Source organism: Schistocerca gregaria, chromosome 9, assembly GCF_023897955.1.
Source record: "Schistocerca gregaria isolate iqSchGreg1 chromosome 9, iqSchGreg1.2, whole genome shotgun sequence".
NCBI lineage: Eukaryota > Metazoa > Arthropoda > Insecta > Orthoptera > Acrididae > Schistocerca > Schistocerca gregaria.
This window is the reverse complement of record NC_064928.1, coordinates 192405403-192425925: the sequence shown is the minus strand read 5'-3', so window position 1 is coordinate 192425925 and position 20523 is coordinate 192405403. Positions and strand designations below refer to the sequence as shown.

At 44.9% G+C, this 20523-nt stretch overlaps 1 pseudogene; it reads right to left on the bottom strand.

The window, feature by feature from the left end:
- Nucleotides 1-20094: 20094 nt before the first annotated feature.
- LOC126292339 (5S ribosomal RNA) lies at nucleotides 20095-20212 on the bottom strand (annotated as a pseudogene).
- Between the last annotated feature and the right edge of the window lie 311 nt (nucleotides 20213-20523).

Here is a 20523-nt window from a genome sequence, read left to right as displayed (position 1 = left end):
GATGAACGCGCCGGACGAAATGTACACCTCGGCGCCCTAAATTGGCGCGCAGCTCTTCATCAGACTGCAAAAGAAGATCCCTATGGTAAATAACTCCCTGGACCATATTTAAACTCTTATGGGGTGTGATCGTAACGGCAACATCCCCCAACTTGTCACAAGCGAGTAACCGTCGTGACTGGGCAGAGGATGCCGTTTGTATCAGAACTGACCCAGAGCGCATTTTTGACAAGCCCTCCACCTCCCCAAACCTGTCCTCTAAATGCTCGACGAAGAACTGAGGCTTTGTGGAGAGAAAAGACTCCCCATCAACCCTTGTACAATCTAAGAAGCGGGGCGAATAACTGCTACTGCCATCCTGAGACTTAGGTTCCTCCCACGGTGTGGCCAGGGAGGGGAACGTTTTCGGACCGTATTTCTGAGCGTTAAAATGAGCCCGAGAACGCCTAGAGACTGCTGGCGGCTGGCCACCAGCGAGAGACGATGTACCACGCTTCATTGCGGGTCATCCGCCCTGATGCCACCTACTCCGACCAAGGGCCCTCCCCACGGGCGCCACCCAGCCACGGCAAGAGCCACCTGGCAGGATGGCTGTTGCAGGGAGTCCCGATACCCCAAGAGGATAGGCATCTACCCCTTGGCATACGTGGGGAGTTAACGGCGCAGGCATCAGTAGAGCGATCCCTGTGTTGTCAGGGGGCTACAACCAACAGGGTACATGGCGGCCCCACCACAACGGACTGGCTACCGTGCTGGATGTTAGGTAACATGTGGTCCATGGTCGCCGTCGGTGCAGAAAGAGGCACTGCACAGTGCAAGGTGTTATCTGCACGCAGAAAAAGAGTCATGCCCAACAGATGGAGAGCGGACAGGACTGCAGTTCAACGGTGTATAAGCTGGCGAAAGGTCTGATCGCAAGATGGACACAATGCACCAAGTAAGGCGCCCTTCCCCAATCGGCTCGCTCTTCGGAAAATTTTGAGAGATGGAGGTCAAACCCAACAGGGGACCATCATATAAGGCCGAAAAGTTTGAGACTCCTTTTAGTCGCCTCTTACGACAGGCAGGAATACCGCGGGCCTATTCTAACCCTCGAACCCGCAGGGGGCGGGCCATATGACGAGTGATAGTCAGATTGATGTCCCATCATTTGTAACGTATTAATATCTTTACGACGTTTCTCGTCGAGCCATATACGTTATCTCGCATTTCTCGCGGCTTCTCTCACACAAATATAAAAATTCAGAAATTCAGGGTCGGCACCAGCCCAAGCCTTTCCTAACCACTTAGAAAAAAAAAACGGATCTGGAAAATTATTAGTTTAATTACTTTAATAATTTAATTACAAGCATTCAAATTTCTTTATGTAGCCAGATAAATAGCACTCCACGCCGTGCATGAAGCAACTTGATTAATTCAGGATTGAGTAACTAGGTAAGAGCAACACCACAGAATTTATCTCTCACGTAGATTATTTATTATATCTAAGTATTTGGTTGCGCATCCTAACTATACACAACTGGTGCCTGACTACAAATATTTAAGTAAGATTTACGTGAGAATGTAACAGAGAACACTTTAGTTACAGCAAGAAGAAACACAGAAAACGGGAGTGGGAGACAATGATACTATCATCTCCTTTGAATTCATACCATAAAATATCTCAGTGAGATTCGCATTACGATTATACGCATGCACTATTCTGGACAGAGGTATAACCAGTGCACGAGGTTGTGCGATAATTATTCAACATACTAACTGCGTCTGCTGCTTGCAAACGGCCGAACTAGAGCACATGGTGCATTCCGAATCAAACTGTTGTGCTCCTCTGTAGAAGGCGCACGAAATAACAGATATTATTGCAGAAATTATAGCTCATTAAACAAGCAAACTGTTAAAATAAAGCCTATTGCGGTGCCGTGGTGGACCAGAAGGGTCATTGATTACCAAACACGTGGCACAAAATCGACACACAAAGACAAAAGCAACTTCCACAAAATATAAGATTCAAAAACATTAAAAATCATACTCGCTGCGACACAGTATTACACTCATGTACGGTTGAAGTGATCCTAACCAGCTTTTCCTAATCAGATTTACCGTTTGAAATTCTGCTTCATCGTTGTTCAAAATGAACAAAGTAACTTTCACACTTTTAACTCAAACACAAAATAATCCCCTATTTAAAGCAATATAATTATGGCACATTGGGAAAAATAGCTCGCTTAACACGCTTCAGTTAAGCTGAAGTTCTTAAGTGCCGGCCACGGTGGCTGAGCGGTTCTAGGCGCTTCAGTCCGGAACCGCGCGTCTGCTACGGTCGCAGGTTCGAATCCTGCCTCGGGCATGGATGTGTGTGGTGTCCTTAGGTTAGTTAGGCTTAAGTAGTTCTGAGCTATAGGGGGAATGATGACCTCCGATGCTAAGTCCCATAGTGCTTAGAGCTATTTGAACCATTTTCTAAGAAATTTATGTATCAAATAGGGTGAAACGTGTTGTTTTCAGAGATAACAGAGCGAACGAAAACATACTTCAAAACATCTGAATTGCGAGAAAAAGATTACAGTAAGAGCTAGTCACCATGGATGCGGCGCCGAAATGTAGGCGTGAGCTCTCAACACTCTCCGATGCAAGACAACCACAATGTGGGAATTGCGAGAAAAGCAATACATAAAGCTAACTAATAATAATGTTGTTCTCCCTCTGATTATGAGGCTTGGGAGGGTAACTGACATTAGAGCTATGCTCTACCAAAAGTACAGATCCGTTTTCTTAAGCATTTCAACAGTTAAACATAACGAAGTCCTAACCCAACTAGCTTCCTGTCACCTGAAACCCCCTTAGGAGCTACGGTCCGTAGTCACCAAACGTTCACCGAAGAGTGCCGCTTTCTCTTTCGAGATTACCTATCTCCCCGTGGAAGCTACCAGAGAGGTAACCCTCCATCACCAACCTCACACACAAAAACAGCCTTCGACACAGCCTTCGACTAAGATGGGTAAACCTCTCTGTTCAGGTATTGGAAACCTAAGTTGGTCATCCTGTGCTCTCCTTCGAACGAGAAGCAACAGCGTCTGCTCCCAGCAGACGATGACCAACTCAGCGTTTCCCACAAAACAAAACCGAAACCCAACATTAAAACACACATATAATATTCAATAGTCCTTATCTGAGTGCTCAGTCTTTCTGGAAGAGTTGAATTGAGCTAAAATGAGGTAGTAAAGTGAATAAGTTGTACCGAATTCGACAAGCGTCTTATGAAACGACTTCACAGGGACGTTTCACACTCCAGGGCTTCTCCAGGCATGTCGTCGGAGCTCAATTCGATACAGGGCTCATCACAGAAGACAGTCTTGCTCCAGTCAGATTCCAGGCCTGGACAGCAGTGAGATATCAATGTGACTGTTGCCCGCCATAAGGCACAACAACCAGGAGTGAGGGTGTGGGGTGCCATTTCTTTTCATAGCAGGACCTCTTTGGTTATCATTCGAGACACTCTTACAGCACAGCAGTACATCGACGGTATTTTGCGCCCAATTTTTTCCCTTTGATAGCAAGCCCTTGAGGACTTACATTTCAGCAAGATAATGCCTGCCCACACATTATCAGTGTTTCTACTACTCGTCTTCGTGCTTGGTGAACCCTACTGATACGTGATACAAACCGGACACAATGGGAAGGACCAGGCCCCTTTGCTTTTTTCTTTTATCACTCGTTTATTACATCAGAGAAATACACATTTTAAGACAAAATTTAACTACATGAAATAGTGCTCCCACTAAGGTTAACATAAGCAGTGACAAAACTTAGTTCTCTTAAGGGTTTCTGCTGGCAACAAATTTTAAGGAGGCAATGTAAGGTTTATATCAATTTAGCTCAAACACGTAGCTAGTGATTGAATCACTACACAGACACTTTAACGATTTCGGCAACAAATAAATAGCGTGAATTTGTACTCACAGTAACCAAGTAATCAACAGCCTTGCCATTGAATAAGTAGTAGGCCATTTGGAACGAATTAGCAGCACGCAGCAACTAGGGGAGTTAATATCAACAGTCTTTAAATGTCTTGCTCCCCAGTAAATAAACAAAATTACAGTAATTAAATGAATATCAAACACACTACGTTCCGCTCAAAATCTTCAGTGGAAGCCATTAACTGACTAGCACTGAAGTCACGCTAAAGCTTATCTCTGTGTTTCCAGACAAACACGGGCAAACTTATACAAGGAAAGATTTTAAAGGGCACGTCAGTAAAACCGGTAATGGAGCTAAATCGTGCCACTGAAAATTAAGCTACTAGACCGGGGCACAAGGTGGTATACAATGAGGTTGCCTTAGTGCTATACTGCGCTCCAAAATATTAATTCAAATGGCCAATTCAAGATTAAGTACACATAAACCAGCGTTAATTAACGAGGAGTGACACCAGGTCGCTCTAAGGGATGCACTTAATTTGAAAGACGAATGCCGGAGGCGGCAGTAACATCAAACACCTTCTCTGGGTTTTAACCAGGAGACACTTCTCGTTATACAAGTAAACATTTAACCAAGCACAAGCAAGGGACCCCAAAGAGAAAATACAAATAAAACCCCCAAAAAGATAATAAGGGACAGGGAACCTCAACTATTTAAATTTAAAAGAATTAGCTCTCCCCAAAGGCAGGATAAACGCTAAGGCCACACTTAAAAGGCCACCAAAATTGGTTACAACAAGTCTTATATATTTGCTCCTTTTCTTTAAAACAAACACAAGGCTGCTTAACTTCTGCTGGACGTCCGGTATGGCTTGTGTAGGACACACCAGGCAGCAACCCAAGCTAGGCGGTCGCAAGGCACGGCGAGCAAAATCAGGAGAGCAGACAGGCAGGCAGCCAACACATATCCTACATCCTGAACCGGCAGACCGCTTACAACCAACTTCACATATACGTGGTTGCTTCCCACCTCGTACCTCGCGGCGTCTCAGCAGGTAGCCCGAGCAAACGTCAACTGCCCTCGCCCAGCGAATGCAGAAAACAACTAGGCAAGCAAAGATAAGAAACATCGAAGGATCGATAATGGACATCCAAGAGACTGGCGCGCCAGTAACGAGCGCCACGGCTCACCTACCGTGGCCAACAAGATCGACGGATCTGTCTCCAACTGAGAACATTTGGAGCATCGTGGGCAGGGCGTCCCAACCAGCTCGGGTTTTTGGTGATCTAAGGCGCCAATTGGACAGAACTTGGCTCGACATCCATCGGGAGGACATCCAACAACTCTGTCACTCAATGTTAACTGCTTGGCAACTGCTTGCATAAGGGCCATTGGTGGAGCAACGCGTTACTGACTTGCTCAATTTGTAAAGCTACATCTCTTGCATAAATCATCCAGTTTTTTGGAAAATGTAAAAATTTTTTGCCTCTGCATTTTCATCACATCTACCGATTACCGTCCGGTTGGAATAATTCCTTTGTGGAGCGTCGTTTTGCTTGTTTTAAAGCGTATGCTGAGGTTATGGTGCATTCTGGTACAGTACTTATTATAGGGTGCATAGCAGCTGTCCTGCAATTGGGTACAATGCGGTGATGGTATCTACAGTGGGTGACTTTAGAGAAAGTGTTCAACGTTATATTCGTCACGTAGTTAGTCTGGGAGGCATTTGTAATAGCTGCCCGATGTGGCCGAGCCGTTCTAGGCGCTTCAGTCCAGAACCGCGATGCTGTTACTGTCGCAGGTTCGAATCCTGCCTCTGGCATGGATGTGTGTGGTGTCCTTAGGTTAGTTAGGTTTAAGTAGTTCTAAGTCTAGGGGACTGATGACTTAAGATGTTAAGTCCCATAGTGCTTACAGCCATTTGAATCATTTGTAATATATGCTACATGAATCAAACTTTTCAATCCAAGATCGTTTATTCGACGCCCGGTTTCGAAAGAACTCTGTTATCGACATCGGATCTTATGCTTTAAGATTCTTACAACATATTGTCCACACGTATTACAAGTCACTTCACACTGCATATACAGTTCCCATTACCCTGATCCTCATATGTAATTTGATGCGATTTGCAACACTGATGAACAATATGTTATAAAAACTTTAAAGCATAAAATCCGACGATGACGTCATAACTCTGTTGGAAACGGACATACAATAAAATGCTGTTTAGCGATCTTGACTTGGGAACTTCTTTTCTTTAGGGCCTGTAGTGCAAAATATGTCGTCTAATGACATGATTAATACGAATGTCAGCCAGCTACACTGTGCTTTAAATCGTTTTTATTCTACGTCGGACAAAACTTCAACATTTGATATAAAGAGTACACCAGAGAAAGTGAAAGGAACCGATCCACAAACTTTCAACATCTACAAACAGAAAAACACGACGAAAAACGCATAAACGAAGCACTAAAAATCATGAATGTTCTTCAGGAATAGGGATATATTCACATGCATACAGCAACCCCACACATTTTCTGAATGAACAAACCGATCTACAGTACAAAAAGTACATAGAAAACTTTATACACACTATAACGCAAGAAAACAGGTAAAATAATAAATCAGAGACACTAAATAGTACATGTGCATAGCAACAGTGATGACAGCATGAATAGTATACAACAAAGACATAACGCCAAGAAATCATCACAAATCATAAATAATAAGAAAATGAGTATGAAAAAATTAAAATATACCTTAAAAATCTGAAGTAAAGTAAAACAAACTTCATATAAAACTAGAACCAATTCCAGACAAAAACATAATTACAAACAAACCTAAAAAAATTATAAAAAACAACCAGATTTCCTCACATAACGTACTTATAATGGTAACTATGTAAACATGTAATATCGATGATCCACTGTCAAAAAAAAAAAATGGCTCTGAGCCCTATGGGACTTAGGTGCTGAGGTCATCAGTCCCCTAGAACTTAGAACTACTTAAACCTAACTAACCTAAGGATTTCACACAAATCCATTCCCGAGGCAGGATTTGATCCTGTGACCGTAGCGGTCGGGTGGTTCCCGACTGTAGCGCCTAGAACCGCTCGGCCACTCCGGCCGGCCGATCCACTGTCATCCAAGCAGTCAAGAAAAAAATATAACACATGAACAGCTACTAAAGTCAGGTATGCGTCTCCAGTGTACATCTAAGGAGAAACCAAGAATTTTAAAATAAGACAGGACACGACATCGACGGAGCTACATATAAGGCAAAAACACCAAACGAATTTATTGTAACTTTCCTGATCATAGTTACAGACCATTATATTAAGATCATCGCTTACTTTTGTATTTACAAAGTCCCTGATGATGGAATGGGCTCATTGTGAGTAATATACACTCCTGGAAATTGAAATAAGAACACCGTGAATTCATTGTCCCAGGAAGGGGAAACTTTATTGACACATTCCTGGGGTCAGATACATCACATGATCACACTGACAGAACTACAGGCAAATAGACACAGGCAACAGAGCATGCACAATGTTGGCACTAGTACAGTGTATATCCACCTTTCGCAGCAATGCAGGCTGCAATTCTCCCATGGAGACGATCGTAGAGATGCTGGATGTAGTCCTGTGGAACGGCTTGCCATGCTATTTCCACCTGGCGCCTCAGTTGGACCAGCGTTCGTGCTGGACGTGCAGACCACGTGGGACGACGCTTCATCCAGTCCCAAACATGCTCAATGGGGGACAGATCCGGAGATCTTGCTGGCCAGGGTAGTTGACTTACACCTTCTAGAGCACGTTGGGTGGCACGGGATACATGCGGACGTGCATTGTCCTGTTGGAACAGCAAGTTCCCTTGCCGGTCTAGGAATGGTAGAACGATGGGTTCGATGACGGTTTGGATGTACCGTGCACTATTCAGTATCCCCTCGACGATCACCAAGGTGTACGGCCAGTGTAGGAGATCGCCACCCACACCATGATGCCGGGTGTTGGCCCTGTGTGCCTCGGTCGTATGCAGTCCTGATTGTGGCGCTCACCTGCACGGCGCCAAACATGCATACGACCATCATTGGCACCAAGGCAGAAGCGACTCTCATCGCTGAAGACGACACGTCTCCATTCGTCCCTCCATTCACGCCTGTCGCGACACCACTGGAGGCGGGCTGCACGATGTTGGGGCGTGAGCGGAAGACAGCCTAACGGTGTGCGGGACCGTAGCCCAGCTTCATGGAGACGGTTGCGAATGGTCCTCGCCGATACCCCAGGAGCAACAGTGTCCCTAATTTGCTGGGAAGTGGCGGTGCGGTCCCCTACGGCACTGCGTAGGATCCTGCGGTCTTGGCGTGCATCCGTGCGTCGCTGCGGTCCGGACCCAGGTCGACGGGCACGTGCACCTTCCGCCGACCACTGGCGACAATATCGATGTACTGTGGAGACCTCACGCCCCACGTATTGAGCAATTCGGCCGTACGTCCACCCGGCCTCCCGCATGCCCACTATACGCCCTCGCTCAAAGTCCGTCAAGTGCACATACGGTTCACGTCCACGCTGTCGCGGCATGCTACCAGTGTTAAAGACTGCGATGGAGCTCCGTATGCCACGGCAAACTGGCTGACACTGACGGCGGCGGTGCACAAATGCTGCGCAGCTAGCGCCATTCGATGGCCAACACCGCGGTTCCTGGTGTGTCCGCTGTGCCGTGCGTGTGATCATTGCTTGTACAGCCCTCTCGCAGTGTCCGGAGCAAGTATGGTGGGTCTGACACACCGGTGTCAATGTGTTCTTTTTTCCATTTCCAGGAGTGTATAAAATAAAAACCATTTAAAGTAGCTGGCTGATATTCATAATAAATTGGCTTGGGAAGGTTTCTTCAGTTATCATACATAATTGTGTCTGTGCGCTTGAGGAGCGATCCTGCCCAGTGTTGTCAAGTTCTGAAGTTCGGAACGGGTTCGACAGCCTTGGCCACCAATGTCGTCGTCTTGAGGCCTTGCGGTATTCACCGGAGGGCCACGGAGACTCCCAGAGACTGCCTTTACGATCTCCGTCATTCGGGCACACGCTAAACCCACATTCTGACCAAATGGATACTTCGGTGCCTCGACAAGAGGGAACCCCAAGCCTCATCACCCATCCAAAACATGTCCACCAACACTCTGAACATCACCAGGCGGCAGTATATCGTCTGAAGATAGCACGTCAAAAGTGAAGCAGAGTGCCGGGTGTCACCTACCTACAAGGTTGTTCAAACAGTCCGGTGTAGGCAGGTCAGAAACAAACGTGCGCAGCCCTCAAAAACTACAACGGCGGAAAAAATGTAGCACCCTCAGGGACAACGTCATTTTATTAACAAGTGAGGTGACGTCGTTCATTGTAAGAATAGGATGGTAACAAATCCAGACCAAATGAAATACACATGTCACAATAAGAGGTGTCCAAACAGTTTCATCAGTGCACAGTGTAGGCTTTCTGGCGGGTTCACACAAGTACCGGGTGATCAAAAAGTCAGTATAAATTTGAAAACTGAATAAAACACGGAATAATGTGGATTGAGCGATACAAATTGACACACATACTAGGAAAGACATGGGGTTTTATTAGAACCAAAAAAATACAAACGTTCAAAAAATGTCCGACAGATGGCGCTTCATCTGATCAGAATAGCAATAATTAGCACAACAAAGTAAGACAAATCAAATATGATGATCTTTACAGGAAATGCTCAATATGTCCACCATCATTTCTCAACAATAGCTGTAGTCGAGGAATAATGTTGTGTACAGCACTGTAAAGCATGTCCGGAGTTATGGTGAGGCATTGGCGTCGGATGTTGTCTTTCAGCATCCCTAGTGATGTTGGTCGATCACGATACACTTGTGACTTCAGGTAACCCCAAAGCCAATAATCGCACGGACTGAGGTCTGGAGACCTGGGAGGCCAAGCATGACGGAAGTGGCGGCTGATCACACGATCATAACCAAACGTAGCGCGCAAGACATCTTTCACGCGTCTAGGAATGTGGGATGGAGCGCCATCCTGCATAAACATCGTACGTTCCAGCAGGTGTTTATCAGCCAGGCTGGGGATGATGCGATTCTGTAACATATCGGCGTACCTCTCACCCGTCACGGTAGCAGTTACAAAACCAGAATCACGCATTTCCTCGAAGAAAAAAAGGCCCGATAACGGTAGATGTGGTAAATCCAACCCATACGGTGACTTTCTCGTCGTGCAAAGGATTTTCCACGACAGTTCTAAGATTTTCGGTATCCCAAATTCTGCAGTTGTGGGCGTTGACAGACCCTCGGAGCGTGAAATGAGCTTCGTCGGTCCACAACACGTTACTCAACCAATCGTCATCTTCCGCCGTCTTTTGAAACTCCCACACCGAACATGCCCTCCGCTTCATTAAATCGCCAGGTAACAGTTCATGATGCCGATGGATTTTGTATGGATAGCATCGGAGGGTACGCCTTAGTGCCAACCAAACAGTAGTGTATGGAATGCCGGTGCGGTGTGCGACTGCACGAGCGCTGACTTCCCCATGCATAGACGAACCCGCTACAGTCTCCATTTCTTCCTGTCTCAGCAGCATTACACCTTGTGCTCGGTCGGCCGCTACGGGGTCTATCGTCTAAACAACCCGTGGCTTCGAACTTCGAAATCATTCTCGCCACAGCTGCATTTGTCAACGGACCTTTACCCGTTCGAATCCCCTTCCTATGGCGATAGGATCGTAACGCTGAACTAGCACATTCGCCATTCTGATAATACAGCTTCACTAAAAGCGCCTTTTCAGGTAGCGTCAACATGCTGCGACTGCTGGCGCGTCTGATTCTCTCTCTCATTCCAGCCCCTTTTATACAAGATTGTCATGCGCAGTCACTGACGTTTTGCTGTCCTGCGCCATGTGTCGGACATGTTGTGAACACTGTTTTTGTTTTGTTTAATAAAACCCCATGTCATTCCAAGCATGTGTGTAAATTTTTACCTATCTACATTATTACGTGATTTATTAAGTTTTCAAATTTATACTGACTTTTTGATCACCCTGTTTATTTTCGTATGCAAATGATCATAAAGGTTTTTATGTACACTGAAGCGCCAAGGAAACTGAGATATGTAAAAGACAGAATGCGCCGCTGCCGTCGGCAACACCTATATAAGACAGTAAGTGTCTGGCGCAGTTGTTAGGTCGGTTACTGCTGCTACAATGTCAGGTTATCAAGATTTAAGAGAGATTAAACGTGGTGTTATAGTCGACGCGCGAGCGATGGGACACAGCATCTTCGCGGTAACAATGAAGTCCATTTCACGAATGTACTGTGAATATCAGGAATACGGTAAAACATTAAATCTCCGACATCACTGCGGCGGGAAAAACGGGACCGACCACGACTGAAGAGAATCGTTTCAACGTGAGAGAAGTGCAACCTTTCCTCAAATTGCTGCAGATTTCAACGCTGGGCCATCAAGTGTCAGCGTGCGAACCATTCGACGGAACATCATCGATATGGACTTTCAGAGCCGAAGGCCCACACGTGTATCCTTGATGACTGCACGATACAAAGCTTTACGTCTGTTCTGCGCCCATCAACACCAAAACTGGACCGTTGATGCCTGGAAACATACTACCTGGTCGTTCGAGTCTCGTGTCAAATTGTATCAAGCGGATGGACGAGTGCGGGTATGGAGACAACCTTACGAATCCATGGACCCTGCATGTCAGCAGGGGATTGTTCAAGCTGGTGGAGCCTGTAATGGTGTGGGGCGTGTGCAGTTTGACTGATATTGGACACCTGATAGTCTAGATACGACTCTGACAGTTGACACGTACATAAGCACCCTGCCTGATTACCTGCATCCATTCATGTCCATTGTGCATTCCAACAACTTGAGCAATTCCAGCAGGACAATGCGACACCCCAGACGTCCAGATTAACTACAGAGTGGCTCCAGGAACTTTCTTCTGAGTTTAATCACTTCCTCTGGCCATCAGAGTCCCCAGACATAAACATAATTGACCATATCTGGTGTGCCTTGCAACATGCTGTTCATAAGAGATGTCCACCCCCTCTTACTATTACGGACTTATGGACAACCGTACAGCATTCGTGCTGTTAATTCCCTCCAGTACAACTTCAGACATTAGTGGAGTCCATGTCGTGTTGCGGTACTTCTGCGTGCTCGCCGGGCCCTACACGATACTGGGCACGTGTGCCAGTTTCTCTGGCTCTCCAGTGTACACTGAAGAGGCGAGTGAATCTTCACCAAAGCCTGGAATGGAACCTGGGTCTCCTGTATACTAGGCAAGCGCATTAGCCAGTTTGGCATAGCGGATCACACAGCTGCATGGATTACCCTGCTGCACTTCCCTCCTCGATCCAAATTCCAAATCCATGCACTTGTGTGAACCACTGTGTCAAGGTGGCTTAGTGGGTAATGCACTTGCCTCGCCGGCCACTGTGACCGAGCAGTTCTAGGGGCTCAAGTCTGGAACCGCGCGGCCGCTACAGTCGCAGGTTCGAATCCTGCCTCGGGCATGAATGTGTGTAATGTCTTCAGATATGTTAGGTTTAAGTAGCTCTACGTTCTAGGGGCCTCCCCCCATGAACCATGGACCTTGCCGTTAGGGGGGGGGGGGGAGGGGAGGCTTGCGTGCCTCAGCGACACAGATAGCCGTACCGTAGGTGCAACCACAACGGAGGGGTATCTGATGAGAGGCCAGACAAACGTGTGGTTCCTCAAGAGGGGCAGCAGTCTTTTCAGTAGTTGCAGGGGCAACAGTCTGGATGATTGACTGATCTGGCCTTGTAACAGCCTTGCTGTGCTGGTACTACGAACAGCTGAAAGCAAGGGGAAACTAAGGCCGTAATCTTTCCCGAGAGCATGCAGCTTTACTGTATGATTAAATGATGATGGCGTCCTCTTGGGTAGAATATTCCGGAGGTAAAATAGTCCCCCATTCGGATCTCCGGGCGGGGACTACTCAGGAGGACGTCGTTATCAGCAGAAAGAAAACTGGCGTTCTACGCATCGGAGCGTGGAATGTCAGATCCCTTAATCGGGCAGGTAGATTAGAAAATTTAAAAAGGGAAATGGATAGGTTAAAGTCAGATATAGTGGGAATTAGTGAAGTGCGGTGGCACGAGGAACAAGACTTTTGGTCAGGTGACTACAGGGTTATAAACACAAAATCAAATAGGGGTAATTTAGGAGTAGGTTTAATAATGAATAGTAAAACAGGAATGCGGGTAAGCTACTACAAACAGCATAGTGAACGCATTATTGTCGCCAAGATAGATACGAAGCCCACACCTACTACAGTAGTACAAGTTTATATGCCAACTAGCTCTGCAGATGACGAAGAAATTGAAGAAATGTATGATCAAATAAAAGAAATTATTCAGATAGTGAAGGGTGACGAAAATTTAATAGTCATGGGTGACTGGAATTCGGTAGTAGGATAGGGGAGGGAAGGAAACATAGTAGGTGAATATGGACTGGGGCAAAGAAATGAAAGAGGAAGCCGCCTGGTAGAATTTTGCACAGGGCACAACTTAATCATAGCTAACACTTGGTTCAAGAACCATAAAAGAAGGCTGTATACATGGAAGAAGCCTGGAGATACTGACAGGTTTCAGATAGATTATATAATGGTAAGACAGAGATTTAGGAACCAGGTTTTAAATTGTAAGACATTTCCAGGGGCAGTCGTGGACTCTGACCACAATCTATTGGTTATGACCTGTAGATTAAAACTAAAGAAACTGCAAAAATGTGGGAATTTAAGGAGATGGGACCTGGATAAACTAAAAGAACCAGAAGTTGTACAGAGTTTCAGGGAGAGCATAAGGGAACAATTGACAGGAATGGGGGAAAGAAATACGATGGAAGTAGAATGGGTAGCTTTGAAGGATGAAGTAGTGAAGGCAGCAGAGGATCAAGTAGGTAAAAAGATGAAGACTAGTAGAAATCCTTGGGTAAAAGAAGAAATATTAAATTTATTTGATGAAAGGAGAAAATATGAAAATGCAGTAAATGAAGCAGGCAAAAAGGAATACAGACGTCTCAAAAATGACATCGACAGGAAGTGCAAAATGGCTAAACAGGGATGCCTAGAGGACAAATGTAAGGATGTAGAGGGTTATCTCACTATGGGTAAGATAGATAGTGCCTACAGGAAAATTAAAGAGACCTTTGGAGAAAAGAGAACCACTTGTATGAACATCAAGAGCTCAGATGGAAACCCAATTCTAAGCAAAGAAGGGAAAGCAGAAAGGTGGAAGGAGTATATAGAGGGTCTATACAAGGATGATGTACTTGAGGACAATATTATGGAAATGGAAGAGGATGTAGATGAAGATGAAATGGGAGATACGATACTGCGTGAAAAGTTTGACAGAACACTGAAAGACCTGAGTCGAAACAAGGCCCCTGGAGTAGACAACATTCCATTGGAACTACTGACGGCCTTGGGAGAGCCAGTCCTGACAAAACTCTACCATCTGGTGAGCAAGATGTATGAGACAGGCGAAATACCATCAGACTGCAAGAAGAATATAATAATTCCAATCCCAAAGAAAGCAGGTGTTGACAGATGTAAAAATTACAGAACTATCACTTTAATAAGTCACAGCTGCAAAATACTAACGCGAATTCTTTACAGACGAATGGGAAAACTGGTAGATGCAGACCTCGGGGAGGATCAGTTTGGATTCCGTCGAAATGTTGGAACACGTGAGGCAATACTGACCTTACGACTTATCTTAGAAGAAAGATTAAGAAAAGGCAAACCTACGTTTCTAGCATTTGTAGACTTGGAGAAAGCTTTTGACAATGTTGACTGGAATACTCTTTTTCAAATTCTAAAGGTGGCAGGGGTAAAATACAGGGAGCGAAAGGCTATTTATAATTTGTACAGAAAACAGATGGCAATAATAAGAGTCGAGGGGCATGAAAGGGAAGCAGTGGTTGGGAAAGGAGTGAGACAGGGTTGTAGCCTCTCCCCGATGTTATTCAATCTGTATATTGAGCAAGCAGTAAAGGAAACAAAAGAAAAATTTGGAGTAGGTATTAAAATTCATGGAGACGAAGTAAAAACTTTGAGGTTCGCCGATGACATTGTAATTGTGTCAGAGACAGCAAAGGCCTTGGAAGAGCAGTTGAACGGAATGGACAGTGTCTTGAAAGGAGGATATAAGATGAACATCAACAAAAGCAAAACGAGGATAATGGAATGTAGTAGAATTAAGTCAGGTGATGCTGAGGGAATTAGATTAGGAAATGAGACACTGAAAGTAGTAAAGGAGTTTTGCTATTTGGGGAGCAAAATAACTGATGATTGTCGAAGTAGAGAGGATATAAAATGTAGACTGGCAATGGCAAGGAAAGCGTTTGTGAAGAAGAGAAATTTGTTAACATCGAGTATAGATTTAACTGCCAGGAAGTCATTTCTGAAAGTATTTGTATGGAGTGTAGCCATGTTTGGAAGTGAAATATTGGACAATTAGAGAATAGTAGCTTTCGAAATATGGTGCTACAGAAGAATCCTGAAGATTAGATGGGTAGACCACATAACTAATGAGGAAGTATTGAATAGGATTGGAGAGAAGAGAAGTTTGTGGCACAACTTGACCAGAAGAAGGGATCGGTTGGTAGGACATGTTCTGAGGCACCAAGGGATCACCAATTTAGTATTAGAGGGCAGCGTGGAGGGTAAAAATCGTAGAGGGAGACCAAGAGATGAATACACTAAGCAGATTCAGAAGGATGTAGGTTGCAGTAGGTACTGGGAGATGAAGAAGCTTGCACAGGATAGAGTAGCATGGAGAGCTGCATCAAAGCAGTCTCAGGACTGAAGACCATAACAACAACAACAAAAAGTTATAGGGGACTGATGTTAAGTCCCACAGTGCTCAGAGCCATTTTGAAGCACCTACCTAATCAATATGGGACCCGGATTCGATACAAATTTTGACTCGTAGATTCAGTCTTTACACATGAAACCATATATACAGGGTGGTCCATTGATAGTGACCGGTCCAAACAGCTCACGAAATAAGCATCAAACCAAAAAAACTACAAAGAACGAAACTCGTCTAGCTTGAAGAGCGAAACAAGCTGGCGTTAGGGGATGGCCCGCTAGATGCCGCTGTCATAGGTCAAACGGATATCAACTGAGTTTCTGTTTAGATAGGAACCCCCACTTTTTATTACATATTCGTGTAGACCGTAAAGAAATACGAACGTTTTAGTTGGACCACTTTTTCGCTTTGTGATAGATGGCGCTCTAATAGTCACAAGTGTATAAGTTCGTGGTATCACGTAACATTCCGCCAGTGCGGACCCGTGTTAAAATGGACCGTTTACCAGTTGCGGAAAAGGTCGATATCGTGTTGATGTAGGACTATTGTGATCAATATGCCCAACGGGCGTGTGCTATGTATGCTGCTCGGTATCCTGGACGACATCACCCAAGTGTCCGGACCGTTCGCCGTATAGTTACGGTATTTAAGGCAACAGGAAGTGTTCAGCCACATGTGAAACGTCAACCACGACCTGCAACAAATGATGCCCAAGTAGGTGTTTTAACAGACAAATTGCGGAAGAATAGGGAATCTCAAAAACGTTGGTGTTGATAATGCTACATAAACATCGATTGCACCTGTACTATATTTCTATGCACCAGGAATTGAATGCCGACGACTTTGAACGTCGTGTACTGTTCTGCCACTGGGCACAAGAGAAATTACTGGACGATGACAGATTTTTTGCACGTCTTCTATTTAGCGACGAAGCGTCATTCACCAGCAGCGCTAACGTAAACCGGCATAATATGTACTATTGGGCAACGGAAAATCCACGATGGCTGCGACAAGTGGAACATCAGCGACCTTGGCGGGTTAAGGTTTGGTGCGGCATTATGGAAGGAAGGATAATTGGCCCCCATTTTATCGATGGCAATCTAAATGGTGCAATGTATGCTGATTTACTACGTAATGTTCTACCGATGTTACTACAAGAAGTTTCACTGCATGACAGAATGGCGATGTACTTCCAACATGATGCATGTGCGGCACATAGCTGGCGTGCGGTTGAAGCGGTATTGAATAGCGTATTTCATGACATGTGGATTGGTCGTCGTAGCACCATACCGTGGCCCACACGTTCACCGGATCTGACGTCCCCGGATTTATTTCTGTGGGGAAAGTTGAAGGATATTTGGTATCGTGATCCACCGACAACGCCTCACAACATGCGTCAGCACATTGTCAATGCATGTGCGAACATTGCAGAAGGCGAATTACTCGCTGTTGAGAGGAATGTCGTTACACGTATTGCCAAATGCATTGAGGTGGACGGACATCATTTTGAGCCTTGATTGCATTAATGTGGTACTTACAGCTGATCGCGCTGTAACTGCATGCGTTCTCAGAAATTAAAAGTTCACAAAGGTACATGTATCACACTGGAACAACCGAAATAAAATATTCAAACGTTCCTACTTTCTGTATTTTAATTTTAAAAACCTGTTACCAACTGATCGTCTAAAATTGTGAGTCGTATGTTTGTGACTATTACAGCGCCATCTATCACAAACTAAACATTCATATTTCTTTATGTACTACACGAATATTTAATAAAAGTGGGGGTTCCTATTTAAAAAAAAAACGAAATTGATATCCATTTGACCTATGGCAGCTCCATCTAGAGGGCAAACCATAGCGCCATCTGGTTTTCCCCTTCAAGCTAGACAAGTTTCGTTCTTTGTAGTTTTTTCGTTTGACGCTTATTTCGTGAAATATTTGGCCCGGCCACGATCAATGGACCACCCTGTATATAAGGCCAGTTAAGTCTCTTAAATTGTGTCATTTCATTTCTATAGTTCATAAAGGTGCCGAATGGCATCCTGTGATAGACTGTCCCAAGTGTCTTGCACATCCGACAATGTTTCTCGCAGCCCCTGGTGAGCGACAAAGTTCCCGTTTCGTCATATCCCTTACGTCTTCAACTGGCGAGTGATCAGCTGGTCCTGCTGGCCAGCGCAGCTGTTGTTCAGCACGATGGGAATGTTGCGCTGCATCAGCAGTGAGTTGCCGTCCATTTTACCCACTGAGAAAATAGATCACTTTCTGCGGATCGGTAATAGCAGAGGGAAGGCTGTCTGTGGAGTCAACTGGGCACTGCTTTATCCCGCCGGAGCAACAAATGGAAGCGCGAGTTGAAACTCATGGCCTCCCGAACACCATGAAGCCTGGGATGAGTCCTGCGCATCGTGGGAGAATGCACGCTGGAATATGCTGCTCACTAGTGCCAACTTACCTGGTACAGAATTATCATATAACTGGAGCTCTAGGTGTAAAATTACAGCCTATCAAGTGGCAGACACTAGTGGTTGTTATAATAGGAAAATGAGTTATGTTATTCCTAATTTTGAGCCGTCTCGTAAACGGATGTATACTTTGTGTGGTGATATTTTCGGTTTCTCTTATTCTATGACTGAGGAAATGTTTAAGTTGAAATGACATGTTTAATGTCTCACTATTGGCATAGAAACACACACTTTTACACAGTTTGCAACATGACAATGTTAAAACAGTCGTCAGGATAACACATGTCGTCAACATCAAAAGAGAAATAATCCTAAACACAACAATATTAAATATTAACTCTCAGAAAGTTAAATTATGCTAAAACACGACAATATTAAAGTTGAACTAGAAGTTTCTTTGCAAAATTGTTTTTACGATTTCGTTATGATGTTGGTCAGTACTACGATAAATCATCCGATTCTGGTTCATAGTTCGGTACTATTTTTAGGATGACAATCAAGTCTACGGTGGATGGCTAGTTATGTGACAAATTAAGCAAAAGATTACCCACAGTCGTTCGAGTATAAAGTGGACGCAAGCTGGTGAAACAACTAGTTTACACCTCTGCACGCGGTATTTACCTTACGCTGCGATGAGCTGTCGTCTGCTAGGCCACTCTCTCCTCTGAAATTCCTATAAAACTAATTAAAAGCTTTGCTGAATTTTTTTTCAGCATAAACTCTCCCTATGTTTCTCGTTATGCGAGAAAACATGTACTCATCCCTAGTCTTAGAATATGGCTGGAGCAGCATGCAACTTATAATGCCCTCTCAGTTCTTGGTTGGTTCGTTTCTCCACAGTTGGAGCTAAACGATGCTACAGCTAATTTCTAGCTGGATGTCAGCCACTGTGAATGCAGAGTTCACCCAAATTTCTTCTCTGTGTCGTACAGAGCGTTATGCGCTCCGTTCTGCACTTGACGCTCATTCAGAGAAGAGTCCCCCTCAAAATTTTCGTCTTGTCTTTCTCATAGCTGAACTGTCTCCCCACAGCATTTTTAGGCCAGCAGGACCGTTCCTCTTATTTTGTGGAAACTATCTGTACCAATAGCAAGGGCCCTACCAATAAACTGCGTCGAAGTTTCGGCTCTTTACTCCTTCCTAGTGCGTTTCCAGCAATCGGACGTTTTGTGCCTGCACCAGACGTCAAAATGCGTACATTGTCTCTCACTTGTGTATCACTCGCTAGACATGTGATCGAAAATGTGTCACTGGTCTTGTTAGTATCCATTTCGAATTTTGAAATGCGGTCTTTTAAAAGCTTTCTTTCCTGTCTTCTGCCAGATGGCCCGTTAACTCGCTCTCCCCTTCTGACTCACCTGGTCGGTGTAATATTAGACTTTTCTGTGGGTAAATACTATTTGTGGACTCAGGGCAAAGACATCGTAGTTGATTTCATTCTAATCCCAGATGGCAAATATTATCAGATTATGAAGATAAAATTCTTGAAAACAAAGAGTGCACCTGAAAATATTTCTTCAAGGCTCCGTGGTAAGAGTGAGAATAACAAAGCTTACATCCACGACAAAGTAATGGAAACATGCTATCTCAGTTCAGAACAACATGATATAATATGAACTCCGTCTTCAGGCCACAAGTGGTTCATCGGCACCATCCGACCGCCGTGACATCCTCAGATAAGGATGCGGATAGGAGGGGCGTGTGGTCAGCACACCGCTCTCCCGGTCGTTACGATGGTTTTCTTCGACCGGAGCCGCTACTATTCGGTCGAGCAGCTCCTCAATTGACATCACGAGGCTGAGTGCACCCCGAAAAATGGCAACAGTACATGGCGGCCCAGGTGGTCACCCATCCAAGCGCCGGCCATGCCCGACAGCACTTAACTTCGGTGATCCGACGGGAACTGGTGTATCCACTGTGGCAAGGCCATTGCCTTGTCCAGAACAATAACTATAATTAATAAACATAGTTATGAAGTATTTTCATGCATTTGATGAAAAACCAGGCCTAATACATTAAGGCGACAAGATTCAAGGGGCACCTCCCAATATCGTGTCGGACCTCCTACTGCCCAGAGTAGAGCAGCAGGTCAGCGTAGCATGGGCTCAACAAGTTGTTGGAAAACCTCTGCAGAAATACTGATCCATGCTGCCGCTACAATGTCCATAGCTGCAAAAGTGTTTCCAGTGCAAGGTTTTGAGCACGAACTGACTTCTTGATTATGTCCTATAAATGTTCGATGGAA